Source organism: Lissotriton helveticus, chromosome 10, assembly GCF_964261635.1.
Source record: "Lissotriton helveticus chromosome 10, aLisHel1.1, whole genome shotgun sequence".
In the NCBI taxonomy this organism is placed as follows: Eukaryota; Metazoa; Chordata; class Amphibia; order Caudata; family Salamandridae; genus Lissotriton; species Lissotriton helveticus.
The window spans coordinates 218,340,418-218,353,188 of NC_136071.1; the positions used below are offsets into that span (position 1 = coordinate 218,340,418).

The 12,771-nt window shown below is 43.5% G+C and overlaps 1 protein-coding gene across 1 annotated transcript in view; it reads left to right on the forward strand.

Moving 5' to 3' along the window:
• LOC144786174 (voltage-dependent T-type calcium channel subunit alpha-1H-like) overlaps positions 1-12,771 on the forward strand; it is a 1,055,750-nt gene that overhangs the window by 252,727 nt on the left and 790,252 nt on the right. The window lies entirely within an intron of this gene.

Sequence of the window (12,771 nt, forward strand, 5' to 3'; positions counted from 1 at the left end):
CATAAAACAGCCAGAAGGCACTGAAACCTATGTTGGGTAGTAGCTCAACAGGCGGTGAGGTCAAAATGATCTTGCATGCAGGGTTGGGAATATGTCTATCAATGCCTCCAGTGGATCCTCCTAAATAAATAGCTTCCAAAATGATACAAAACGTGTGTGGTAATGGCAGTAGGCCAAAGGCAATGGAAATAAACTGCTGTGGGAATCTAATTCCTCTCTCCCCATGTACAGTAGCATGCTTACTGGATAGGTAGTCCTTAGTAGCCCACACAGGATACTGTAGCCCAATTGTATACTTTGATCATCCCAGTGACCCTCAAGAAGATGGGCATCACAACATGCAAAGCTTTAGGGAGGCTACCCATTTATTGCTCCACAAGTCATGGTGCTTGAATTTTTGCTCCCTAGTCTCCATCAGGTCCAAACTTTCTGCTAGGCAGAAGGCTCTAGTATATCAGGGCCCCTAGCATCAGGGATAATTTTATGCCCCTTCCTTCCTTGCCATGGCTAAGGTACCCATGGGCTATCCCCTGGAGAATTATGTACTATTGCAACTCTCTAGGAGAGTAATTTGCGACTTCAGCATGCAACCAACTTCTTCGAGAAGATTTTACTCTCACAAACACTGCTGTGAACACACTGCTAACTAGTCATATGAATGCAACTTAACTATTCACTAACCTCCACAATCCTGTTCTATACTAAAGAGTGGAAAAACTCCAGAAAACTCACACAAGAAAGCACACCAAAAAACGATACAGTCTATACATGGACTTCCCAGAACCTCACCAAAGGTAGCCCTCAAAGAGAATGGTCTACAGTGCCATGACAATGGCAGATACCACTATATACATGCGAATTACAAGATCATATAAACATACATTGACAAAGCCAATATTACTTTCTGCACCATTTAAATTATGACCCTAGTGCCTACAAGGTAAAATTGCACTTGTGATTGCTTGTTTAGTACTCAAATATAACAATAATCAGTGCTCAGTGGGTTTCCTAAACCTATTGGTCACTGTGCCACTGCACCTCCTGCAACATTGAAATCATTACCCTAGCACTTGAAAAACCACAATTGGACTGCCATTGCACGTTCCTGCAGGGCATGGACTGCCAAATCCATGCCCTGAAGGAACTGTGGGGCCATTCATACAGGGGTGCACACCCTTTGCCCCCCCTGCATGCATCCCCTGGTGCTGAGGCGAAAGCGGGCCCAGCAGGGACCCCTATGTTTCCTCGCCACCACACTTTTCATGGAGGACTCTCTGCCATGAAAACTGTGGCAGTGAGAGAGCTCCTTATGTGCTTGGGGGTGCAACAATGGCATCGCTAGCATATCAGGGGCCTCAGACTGCTGCAAAACTGCAAGGGATCATGGCAGCAGGGGTCCCATGACAGTCCAATCGCCCTCCCTGTAATCGTGCAGGTGGACTACAGAAGTGGTGGTACCCGCACCACCACCGTGGGTTTGGCGGTCCATCAGACTGCCTAGCTCATAGTGAGACCCATTGCCATGATCTGCGGTTGGTATTGAGGGACGAAGGTGCACAGTATGAAAGACATGCCTGACTGTGACTTTATCTGCCCCAGTAACTTAATAAAAGTCCAGTAACCTCTGATAAAGACATATGAAACACATCAAGGGTAAATGCTATCATTTTATTTTTTACTAACAGACATGTGCAATAAAAACTATTTAGGACCTGATTTAGTTTGGTGGATGGGGTACTGTGTTACAAATATGTACTCCATCACAAACGTACAATTTATTGTACTATATTTATTTTAGATGTTGGCACTGGTCACTGCTAAAGTCCACATATGGCCTTTTGGATATGTCCATACTCATAGACTGACACCGTAGGATACTCTAACTGGAATCAGGAATAGATGAAAAAGTTCTTTCCACAGTCTTGTGCATCGGCAGGGGCGTATCTTGGTCTGTAAGATTCGGGGACAGGGAGAGTGAGCTTCTCGAATCTGGGGAACTGGGTTTGAGTCTCGGCAATGACGCTGAACATCCTATGATTCTGAGCAAATCACTTAATCTCCCTGTGCCTAACAAAAATGAATGTGTGTCCTCATGTAACGTGACTGGTGCTATGTAAAGCGCTATATAAAACTCTGCAAAGAGTTTTATATAGCGCTGGCTAGACCTGAAGGTATCGGAACCCTTTACATTAGGTTCCACAATGTAACAGAAAATGATAACAATTACACATTTTGTAAAAAAATAACCAATACATTGAGAGAGGAGAGAAGGAGAGACGGTGAGGAGAAAGGGGAAGTGTGAAGAGGGAGAATGAGGGCACAGATGACAGGAGAGACGAAAGGAAGTCTGTCTAAAGATCGACTGGGTAGGTGACGTCCAAGGAGGAATCCACGGTCCGTCTCCCCTTTAGCTAAACAAGGTAAGGTAGCTCCATCGGGAACCAGTCAAAATAGCTAGGTCTCAAATGACGAGGGAAAGTTCTCAGATAAACAAGGTGGGGGCTAAGGGCAAGGACAGGTGAGGGCAAAGGTCAGTAGCTGGAAAGAGGAGAGGAGTTGAGCGGAGAGGGGTAAGGGGAAGGGGGAAGAGGGAGATAAGGCCAGGAGAGACGCAGGAGGGTTTGCCCAAAGACCGGCTGGGTAGGTGATGGTCAAGGAGGTAATCCATAGCCCATTTTCCCTTTAGCTCGCAAGGTAGCTCCACTGGGCATCAATCAAAGTGGCTAGGTCTCAGCTGTCAAAGGAAAGGGTTGGACCATGATGAAAAGAGGCAGTCTCTAGAGTGGAATTACCACTTGGGAAGCAGGCACGGCAGGCAGTTCGAGAGCCAACAAATGGGATGGGAAAACCACTGCATAATGTGTGGTATTGGGGCATATATAGCTGGGCCCGGAGTGGTCATATATGGTGATTGCGTGACCCACCCGAAGATGGCCACCATAAGTGATTGTGGGAGTATAGGTAGTGAGTGCCCATTCCAAGATGGCCTCCATAGGTTGGTAGAGGAGCAGGCCCCTTTCTATATCCATGCCCTGCCGAGCATCCAGCCCAGGGAAGGGGGCGCCATCTTCAGATCCGAGAGGATAGAGGGGGACAGCAAGTCAGTTAATACACCAACACATATAGGCCTTTCTGGTCTTTTATATCCAGGAATATATGTTTTCTGAAAAAGGCACAGTTGCAGATGGAACACATAATTATTGAGTAGCTAAACATTAACACAAAATATTTTATAAAAAGTGCCTTTAAACTTATCCAACTCTCCAAAACGAGTTGTCACAGAGGTCATAAATAAAGTGTATGCTTTACACATCAAAGTGAAGACCAAGCATTGTTAAATTGTGTTACAATGTGGCCGGCTCTTTCCTGTGAAATGATCTCATTCCATGATTGACAGAGAATGGGCCATAAATTGTGTAAATTGCCCAAGTTCACCATATCTTAGGCTGACGCCTAGACTGAAATGTGGTTTTGTACTTTGTTCCTAAAAAGGCAGTTTCACAAATTAAATGGACTCACCAAAGAAGAGGGGTTGTACAAAAAAAACATGCAAATGTTTTCATGCAGCTGAAAAATTAGATGGCTATGACAATTTTTTTTTTTTATAAAGGGCACAAGCAGGCTCTGTGGATAAAGTACGCTGCATTCCTTTTTCCTATAAACGCTCTCACTTTGAAGTCAGCCGAAAGCAAAATAAACACCAGGCTTCCACAAAAACACAGCTTGACATTTGATTTCGGTCTTTGAATGCCTAGCAAATGTGACAAGATAAGAACAAGATTTAAAGGCCTGTTTTTACAGAAAATGCGTTAGTGGAGGAATATGGTAAACATGGCTTTTGCATGGGTAGGTACAAACTCAAGCTCCATAGTCTAAAGCAAATAAAGCCAGCAAATGGAAAGGCAGAACACGTGAGTTACAAACCTCAAAGCCACTAGCAAGCCATGGGTGGAATGCATTCCCAGGTCAACTTTCTGAAAGTCCCCAAGATGTCTTTCGCATAGCCAGACAGCTGTGCTGTCTGGTAGGTGGCGACCTAAAAAGGAAAGAATAATAAAACATATCGGGAAGGGAAGGAGTGGGGAGCAATGGACTGGGACACAAGCAGATTGGCAGAAGTATAAAGATGCTGGGTCTTCAAACAGACAACATTAAAAAAATAGAAATAAACAATATTAAATGCAGTGGGCAAGTGGGAGGAGTAGGCTTTTGTGAGCGGGAGAGAGAGAACATGAGAAAGAGGAAAGCAATGCATTGCCAAGGAATGCAGATGTTCAATTAAAAAAGTAGTCCACTTAAATCAACAGTGGAAAGATACAAGTTATCCTGCCAGCACGGATGTAATGAAGCTAAGGTTCAGGGACAGGGTAAACACAAAAATAGGGAGGCAAGCTATGGAATAAAGGAAGGAGTTTCTATGGCCAAAAAAGCCATCCAATAATGAGCAAGTGGCTACCCACGCTGTATATTGTATTGTAGACAACAGGTCTTTGACAAGACAAAAGCTAAAGCTATATATATGTCGGGACCTAAAAAGATATGAATAATTCACAAAAAAGCTATGAAATGAAGCAAAGAATTTCTATGGCCAAAAAAGCCATCCAATAATGAGCAAGTGGCTACCCACGCTGTATATTGTATTGTAGACAACAGGTCTTTGACAAGACACAGCTAAAGCTATATATATGTCGGGACCACTGTTCCCACCAAGGTGCGCGCGTGGGCGCGCGCTCACGATGGTCACCCGGAGCGCGCAGTGGCCTGGAATTAGCGCGCACACTGTGACAGAGACATCCCTATGAGACGCTGCTTTTAAAACGCGAGCGTCGCGAAATCCAGGCTGGAAGGAGAGGAAGAGACATGGTGTTGGAGGCGTGCCAAGCCCATTGTGCTCAAAGGGCTGCAGTTTCAGCCCCCGCACCCCACCCCCGTCATGTGTGGACCCCCCCCCCCCCCCGCTGAGAAAGCTTCCAGGGCATACAACAGCCGCACCCGAGTACTTCAATGGTCGTTTAAAAGACCATTTACACGTTAATGAACTTAGTCATTTTTTCACCCCTCCTTAGAGCCCCTGCACCTCGACACTTCCTACTTGCTGGAAGAATGAGCACCCCCCTCCCCCCCTCCCTTTGCAACTGCGTCGCAGTTTGATCTTTCATCTTCGTAGAAAACAGGGAGTCTTCACATCGAGTTTAATTCTTGTCCATGCCACAGCGTCACAGTACAGAGTGAGCTGAGGGGGGCCCTCTCGCATGGGAAAGACTGCCCCCCACTCCACCCGCCAGCGCACTGCGATACCTGAGATGTTTGTGCCCAGCAATTGATAAGTTGGAAAATGGGCATGATTCATTCCGCCTTTTATCATTCTTTGGCCGATAGATTGAAAGTCATTAAACCGGATCACAGCAACATCTGTTATTCAAACTCCGGTGGAATGGCAACATTTGTGGTTTCTCTCAACATGTACAAAATAAGTTAATTTTAAAAAGATCGAACTTTAAAACCAGTTTCGAGACACATGAAAGAATACAATTTCTTGGCCACACACCTCTCTCACCCCAACAAACCCTGCCCTCCAGTCGCATTTAACGTGATCTATAAGTATTTTACAATACCAGGTACCTTTCAGAGACTGACTCTGACAGTTTCAGCCCGCGCACCCCACCCCACCCACGTCGTGTGTGGACCCCCCACCCCGGCTGAGAAAGCTTCCAGGACATACAACAGCCGCCCCCGAGTACTTCTATGGTCTTTAAAAGACCATTTGCACGTTAATGAACTTTGTCATTTTTTCACCCCTCCTTAGAGCCCCTGCACCTCGACACTTCCTACTTGCTGGAAGAATGAGCTCCCCCCTCCCCCTCCCCTCCCTATGCTTGTTTGGTCGGCCTTTTCTTTATAAATAAATAAAATATAAACATGCTTTGCTGGCAGCATTAGGAACATAGCTGAGAGGGGGTGAGGTGGTAAAGTTTGCTGGCACTCCGCACGTAACTCCAGTGGGTCATTTCTTTGAGGCAAACACATTGTTTTTCCTGTGTTGCCCCCTCCTCTCCCATCCCTCTCCATTCCTTAGAGGAACCTCCCTTCCTACCGCCATGCTTGTAGCTCTTCCCTCTCTAAATGCGTGTTTGTTCAGCCTTTCTGGAAACACGCTCTGCTGGCAGCATTAGGAACAAAGGTGAGCGGCGGGGTGGGAAGGCTAAGTATGCTGATGATCCTGCACGTAAGGCTAAGTATGCTGATGATCCTGCACGTAACTTCTCTTTTTTTCCACAGGAATAATTAGGAGACTAGAAGTAACAATGTCAAGAAATAAAAACACCACATCCTAATTTTTGAGAAAATGTTCAATGTATTCCTAAATTCTAATTTTCCAAGCTCCAAAGTCTTCTTTTTAATTATATTTTGTGGTCTCCCCTGTCCTTTAATATCTTCACATATTTTTAACATGGCACAATTATATATTTAAAAATATTAATAATAAATTAAAAAAGACATTTCTAGAAAGTTAAGCCCAAGTAATGTTTGTATTCTGGGGCTTTCTGTTGCAGAGCCAGATCCCCCATTAATAGTTCATTATTGCTCAGTGTCAGTCTGTTCACTAACATCTTTATTATGACTTATAGTGAAGATATGGCATATCACACATCACCATAAAAAAGGTGGTCTTCTCTGGCAGTCACATTAAACCTTTGTTCAGCCTGTTCCTCTCTCTGGGCCTGTCCTTCTGTGTTATCCCAGTCCTGTCCTTCTGACGGTCTATGCCCCTGTTCTTCTCCTTGCATTTTCCTGCCTTGCCTTTATCTCCAGGGCACCATCTACCTCTGCCTGACTGTCCCACTTTGGCCCAGAGCATATTTTTCTTTTTCATCCTGTGGTTCGGTTGACCTGTCATTCTACCTGTTTCTGTTCCTCTGCCTTCTGCTCTTTGTTCCTTTCTTTAACTCTGTCACACTGCCTGCCTCTGTCCTTCTATCTTGATTTTGCAGCCTCTCTCCATACCACTTTCTCTGTCACATGGTTTGCTCTTGTCTGTCTCCTCATCTTGATTTCTGTCCCACCTTCTTTGTTTCACTTTATGCCCCTGTATGTCTATCCTTTGGTCTGTCTCTATTCTCCTGACCGATTCATGTCCCTCTGTTTGTAACCCCTCTATGAACCAGCAGAAGTTCCCCTGTATCACCAGCCCAACCTGAAGCAACTACAAATCCCAGATTCCTCGCCCCTTGAAGCAGCAGTGCACCCTGGAGCAACTTCACCTTCTGGAGCAGGAGCTACTGCGGAGCACCCCCAGCAGCGGGCAAAACCAGAACACTCTCAGCATCTGGTGTATTTATCACCCTGGAGCTCCCATGACCTTGTATATGAAGCTATACTTTCAGTGAGCAAGAGTTCAGACTGTGTTTGGAGAATCTCAGATCAGAGCCAACTGTACTCACTTATAGAGCCAGAATTAATCAGTTAAGACATATTGATACCCATTTATTAACTGATTTGTACAAACTTAAACCAAAAAACCTGGACACTTTGTGTCTTCCTCTCTTAAATTGTGTTATCAAGCATATTACTTATTTCACTAAAATCTTTTTTGTTTCATTATCGCATATGAAAGTACTCCCAGATATCCGAGTTCAAACTAACAGTTATACACAAATAAAGTTTTAAGTACTCCTCAATGCAGTGCTATAATGTACCTATCATTGTCAAAGCTTCCGTATTAAAGAACAGTAGATGTAGCACTCAGGTTAATATGCAGCATGACTAAATATTTATAAGGTCCTAAAGGCGAGACCTATTGGCTTTGCAAATGCTTGTTTTATAATGATATGAATAAGACAATACGTTTGATGGTCCTTCGTTGAACGCAATTAGGAAAATAAAGACCCCACATACTGTTGTCTTTACTAATAAGAATGTATTTCTACCCAAACCAACCCTATTTATCATCTTTAGTATAGTGAAAGATAAGGGAAAAAAACGTAACTCTAACCTATACCATGCAGTCTGCACGCCGCTCTGACACTTCATAGGTTACTGTCCTATATCATAATTGTAACTTATGAACTGTAAGTAACAAAAGGTTTTCTACAACAAAAGCAGTAACCTACTAAGCTATCCACATAAAATACAGTTCTGTTATGTGTATGGTACATATTTTTGTAATAGGCATATTAACCCTCTGTACTACTTTATGATGAGTCAAAACTGCAACCAGACAAACATCTCCAGCAGAAAGATTAATCACGGGAAACCTTTACCTCGCAGTCTCAACAACGACCAGCCTTTGCAAAGCATTCACTACCCCGACTGCGTTTTACCACAAGTTACTTTAACCCAGAAGTTGTTACGATGACTTGCTGTAGGGGGCTAGTTTTTGGACTGGTGACAAACTATCTCTAACGGGAAAGCCAGACATTACTCCGTAGCTTGCCCATCAAATTGTAAATATGTTATGTAATTGTGTATATGTGTGATCTTGTATCAGCTCCTAACATTCCCCACCCTATGAACACTCCTTGAGCTGAGGATCTTCAGTAAAATCGTATTGTGGTACCACCATTTGAGTCCTGTGCTTTTCTAAATCCAAAGTGTACTTGCCTGCGTAACCAATTCATGTAATTGCGTGTAGATCTAAATTGAAAACCTGCCTTAAGACCCTTCATATGGCGCTGCATGTGTGGAAATGCACTCTCTTTTCACTTTAAGCACAGGTTTTGAGCGATATTTGGCGCTGCACCCACATAAGCGGTCTGGTTCCCGGCGCACATAGCCTTAGTTGCAGCGCACAGAGACCCTATACTGCCGCACACAGAGGAAAAAAATTAGAGGGAACATTGGTCGGGACCTAAAAAGATATGAATAATTCACCAAAAATGAAAAGTCATTGCCGACCAGTCATTAATGCAGCTGCTGTGAGGACTGCGCTGCAGGACTATTGGTCCTTGTGAATGAGCAAATTTCTGACCTTGGTCAGTGACTTAAAACTGTTTACAGCAAGAACTTTAAGGGAATGGCAAGTGGTATTACCCATCCTCTCATGATTTTCACCACACTTCCGCCCTTGTCTGTGACATCGAAGGACAAGCCCCTTCTGAGGGTCTAACCCCACCATGTGGACATTTCAGAGAGTAGATGTACTTCACTTGCATATTTACATTTTCTCTTCTCGACTGCAGCAGTCACAGGCTCATTTTTTTAGTCGAGCAGTTCAGCAATTTCTCTGTACACAAGAAGATGCTCTCTCCAACAAAAACTAAGAATAATTATCCTTGGTAAATCAAAGCTCATGAATATGGAATTGGGGCTGATTCATCATCGGAGCCGGGGATTTCATTTAACACCCTGGATGTGTTTGCTGAGAGATAATGATGTTGCATTATTTAGTGGAGAATGTCCTAGGCAAAGGCAAATAGTGTTCTGCTTGGCTCAGAAGTTGCTTGGGTTGAGTTTTGTATTTTGCATTTGAATGTTTGTAGTTGGAGTACGCCTACACCCTGGAGGGACTACCAAGGTTCTTGACTTAGATGAGGGTGGGTGGCAATGGAAAATGACAAAGTGAAAGATGTAAGGAAAGAGAAGTATCAAAAGCATCAAAGGGAGAGGATGTGGTCTAACGGCTAGGGAGGTGCACCTTAAATCTGGGGAACCGGGTTCGAGTCTCGGCAACAACGCTCAACATCCTGTGATTCTGGTCAAATACCTTTATCTCCCTGTGCCTAACAAAAAATGAATGTGTCCGTGTGTAACACAACTGGTGCTCATGTGAAGCATTGTCTGGAAGCAACATTGGGGCTGGTGGGGGCAAAGGGGCATGGGAAGGAAATTGGGTAAACAAAAAATGAAATCACCTACCTCCCGGCCGGACGGCCGCCTCTCTTGTGTCCTGTCCCGTTCTCTTACTGGCTTCTTGTTAGAAACAGGAAGCAGCACAAGGGCTCCCACGCTCCCTGCAGCCAATCACAACGCTGCAATGTAGAGTTGTGATTGGTTTGAGCACTGTAAAACGGCGCTCAGCCAGGGGCTGTAGGGATGGGCATGTTCTCCATGCAGGCTGTAATGCAGCCTGCATGGAGAACAGGCAAGTGCACATTACTGTTTTGGGAGACCAAACAGTCATTGCACACAGGAGTGTTCTCCCTCTTCGCCCCTGCTGTGCAGCCCAGCCACGCCCCCCTCATGCATGCTGCTGCAGCAGGAGGACAAAATAAAATAATAATAACATTATGTTATTATCATTTTATTTTTTCCTTTCTTTTAATGCTTCCTGGCAGTGATGCGACACTCCTCCGCCTTAGCGGAGGAGCCGCCACTGCTGATGCCTCTAGGTCAAGTTTGTGCTATATATCTCTCCGGGGGGTGGGGGGGGAATAGGGGGATTTTAAAGCATTTTTCCAATTGTGAGTGCTCTTAATGTGTTAATGTGAAATCAACAAGAACTTTCAGTGAGTAGGAGGCAAAACAATTAATTTGTAATCACTCAGTTGAAATGTTTAGTTTGACAAAAAAGTTTTCAATTCACTGGATTCCATGTGTAAACATTTGTCCGTCAATTGTTACGAATCTAAATGACCTACATGACAATAATACAGCATGCCAGGTAGTTCTACGAAGTTCCAGAAGGAACCCACTGGCTTTTAGTTTATAAATGTGAGATTAAAATGGCGGGCAAAAAAATCAATCACAATTTTAAAAGTCCCAGTCTGCAAGGTAGGAAAATACTTTGGAGCGATTCAGGAGAAATACATTTAATTTAATAACAAATGTAATAATAATTTAATTTTAACTTTTTCAAGTGACTTTTCAGAATCAAAATGTTCGATGTTTGAACATGTTCTTGATGATTTAACCGGACCTTCCTAGGCAGATGTAGCAGATATTCCGGCTCTATTATATGAACTGATAAGTAAAAGGGACCCTCCAGTGAGTGTCATTTTTTGCTCCAGGGTGACAGGCCTACAGCGTGTTAAATGTAAGGGGACGCACTGACTTTAACAAAAAGAAATATCAGCAACAAACCCCTGCTTTGGTGCTTTATTTCCAAAACACAAACATAATATCGAACAGGCTGCCATGAAACAATGGCCTGTCTGGCTTATGATGCACTGTAAACTGTAATGAGGAGGGCCATTTACAATTCGAATATATCAATTAGAACTTAAACTAGTCACTTTGGAATGATTCCCCTGAATCTAAATCACATCAGAGAAGATCACTAAATCCAAATTAGAATGCATGTGTCTCTCCTTGCACATCTCCTACAAAAGTGATCTGCAGATCTGCTTTGTGAATGTGTGTACATGGAAATAGGAGTTGACACGATTTTCTCAGAGGTAACCTACATAAAAGTCCACCCACCACTCCCTACCTCCGTGTCTGACTTCATAACTCCACAAGCAAGAATATTTTATCGGATCCAGTGAGACAGCTCAATGGGATGTTTAGTGTGCATCCAAAATATACCAGCTCAATTTGGACAACAAAAGGCCCAATTGCCTCTTCAGTCAGGCCATGTATATTGTTCTCCTTTAGATCAGCGACTACTTTATAGATTGTTAATTTACAGAGTGCACAGCCAGTGGGACGATGATGGGTTGGAGGGACAAATGGTAATACACATGAAGAGATGTATTAAAAACTAAGAAGGAAGTTGAGATAACTTAGGTCCTCATTTAGACTTTGGCAGAGAGGATACTCTGTTGCAACTCCAATTGAGTACCCCCTCCACCAAGCCCTCAGTCTGCCCGCCTGATATACAGGCAGGAGAACCTTCAGTATCTCGGGGAAGGTGCCTACATAATTTCAGTCACTGAGATAATACACATGTGGCCCGATAGAGTACTGGCATTAGAGTTTTGGCAATTTAATATCTCGCCCGATTTAGAGAGGGCTGTCAAATGGCCAGTTTTCAAGGTCCTTCACCAGCTGGCGGTAAAGGACAGTGAACATAATCAATTGACCACCACACTATGGTAGACAATTTCCATGGTGTGGGTGTCATTAGTTGTCTCATGATTTGTAGACCGGTAAGTTTTTTCAGTTGTAAATTGGGGATCAAACATTACCTGGTCTTTAAATATTTTCCCTCGGACCCTTTGTTAAAAGTTTTTGTATGTGTGTCATTAGTTATAACCAAACTCGCGTTTCAAAAACCAGAAACCAAAAACATGTTAAATACTTGATAAACATTTATCAGTTTAATGGTACTTTCTGTCAATCGCATTGACAGGTACCCCCGTGATGGCGGTTCCTGCCAATGACTAGAGATGTCTGTAGGGCTGGTGGACATCTCTAAATGCAGAGGATGAGTAATCAGTGAAAGCAACAGAGCCACAGCATTGTACTACGCCTTCCCCAAAACCATACTGCACACTCTGAATCAAGTCAATACGTTTTCGTAGCAGCATGAAGTATTCTCTCCTCACATGCACACTACATCACTGTTGCTTACTAACAATACATAGAGAACCAAAACTGGCAATATGGTTGTTTTTGCTGCATGGGAGTAACTCTGCACAACGAGTATCATGTACATTCCTTTTCCTGTTAATGGAAATACCTGTGTGATAAACAGGAGGTTCTGCATGTCAGAGACTTAAGTCACACACACACACACATATATATATATATATATTCCACGTACTCATCTCACAGCTCCACACTTTCAGGAAAAAGACGAAGCGAACTCAGAAGTGGTGCTATTCAATATTTATTTTCTGCCCAGCACCGCCGCTATATGTATATATATATATATATATATATATATATATA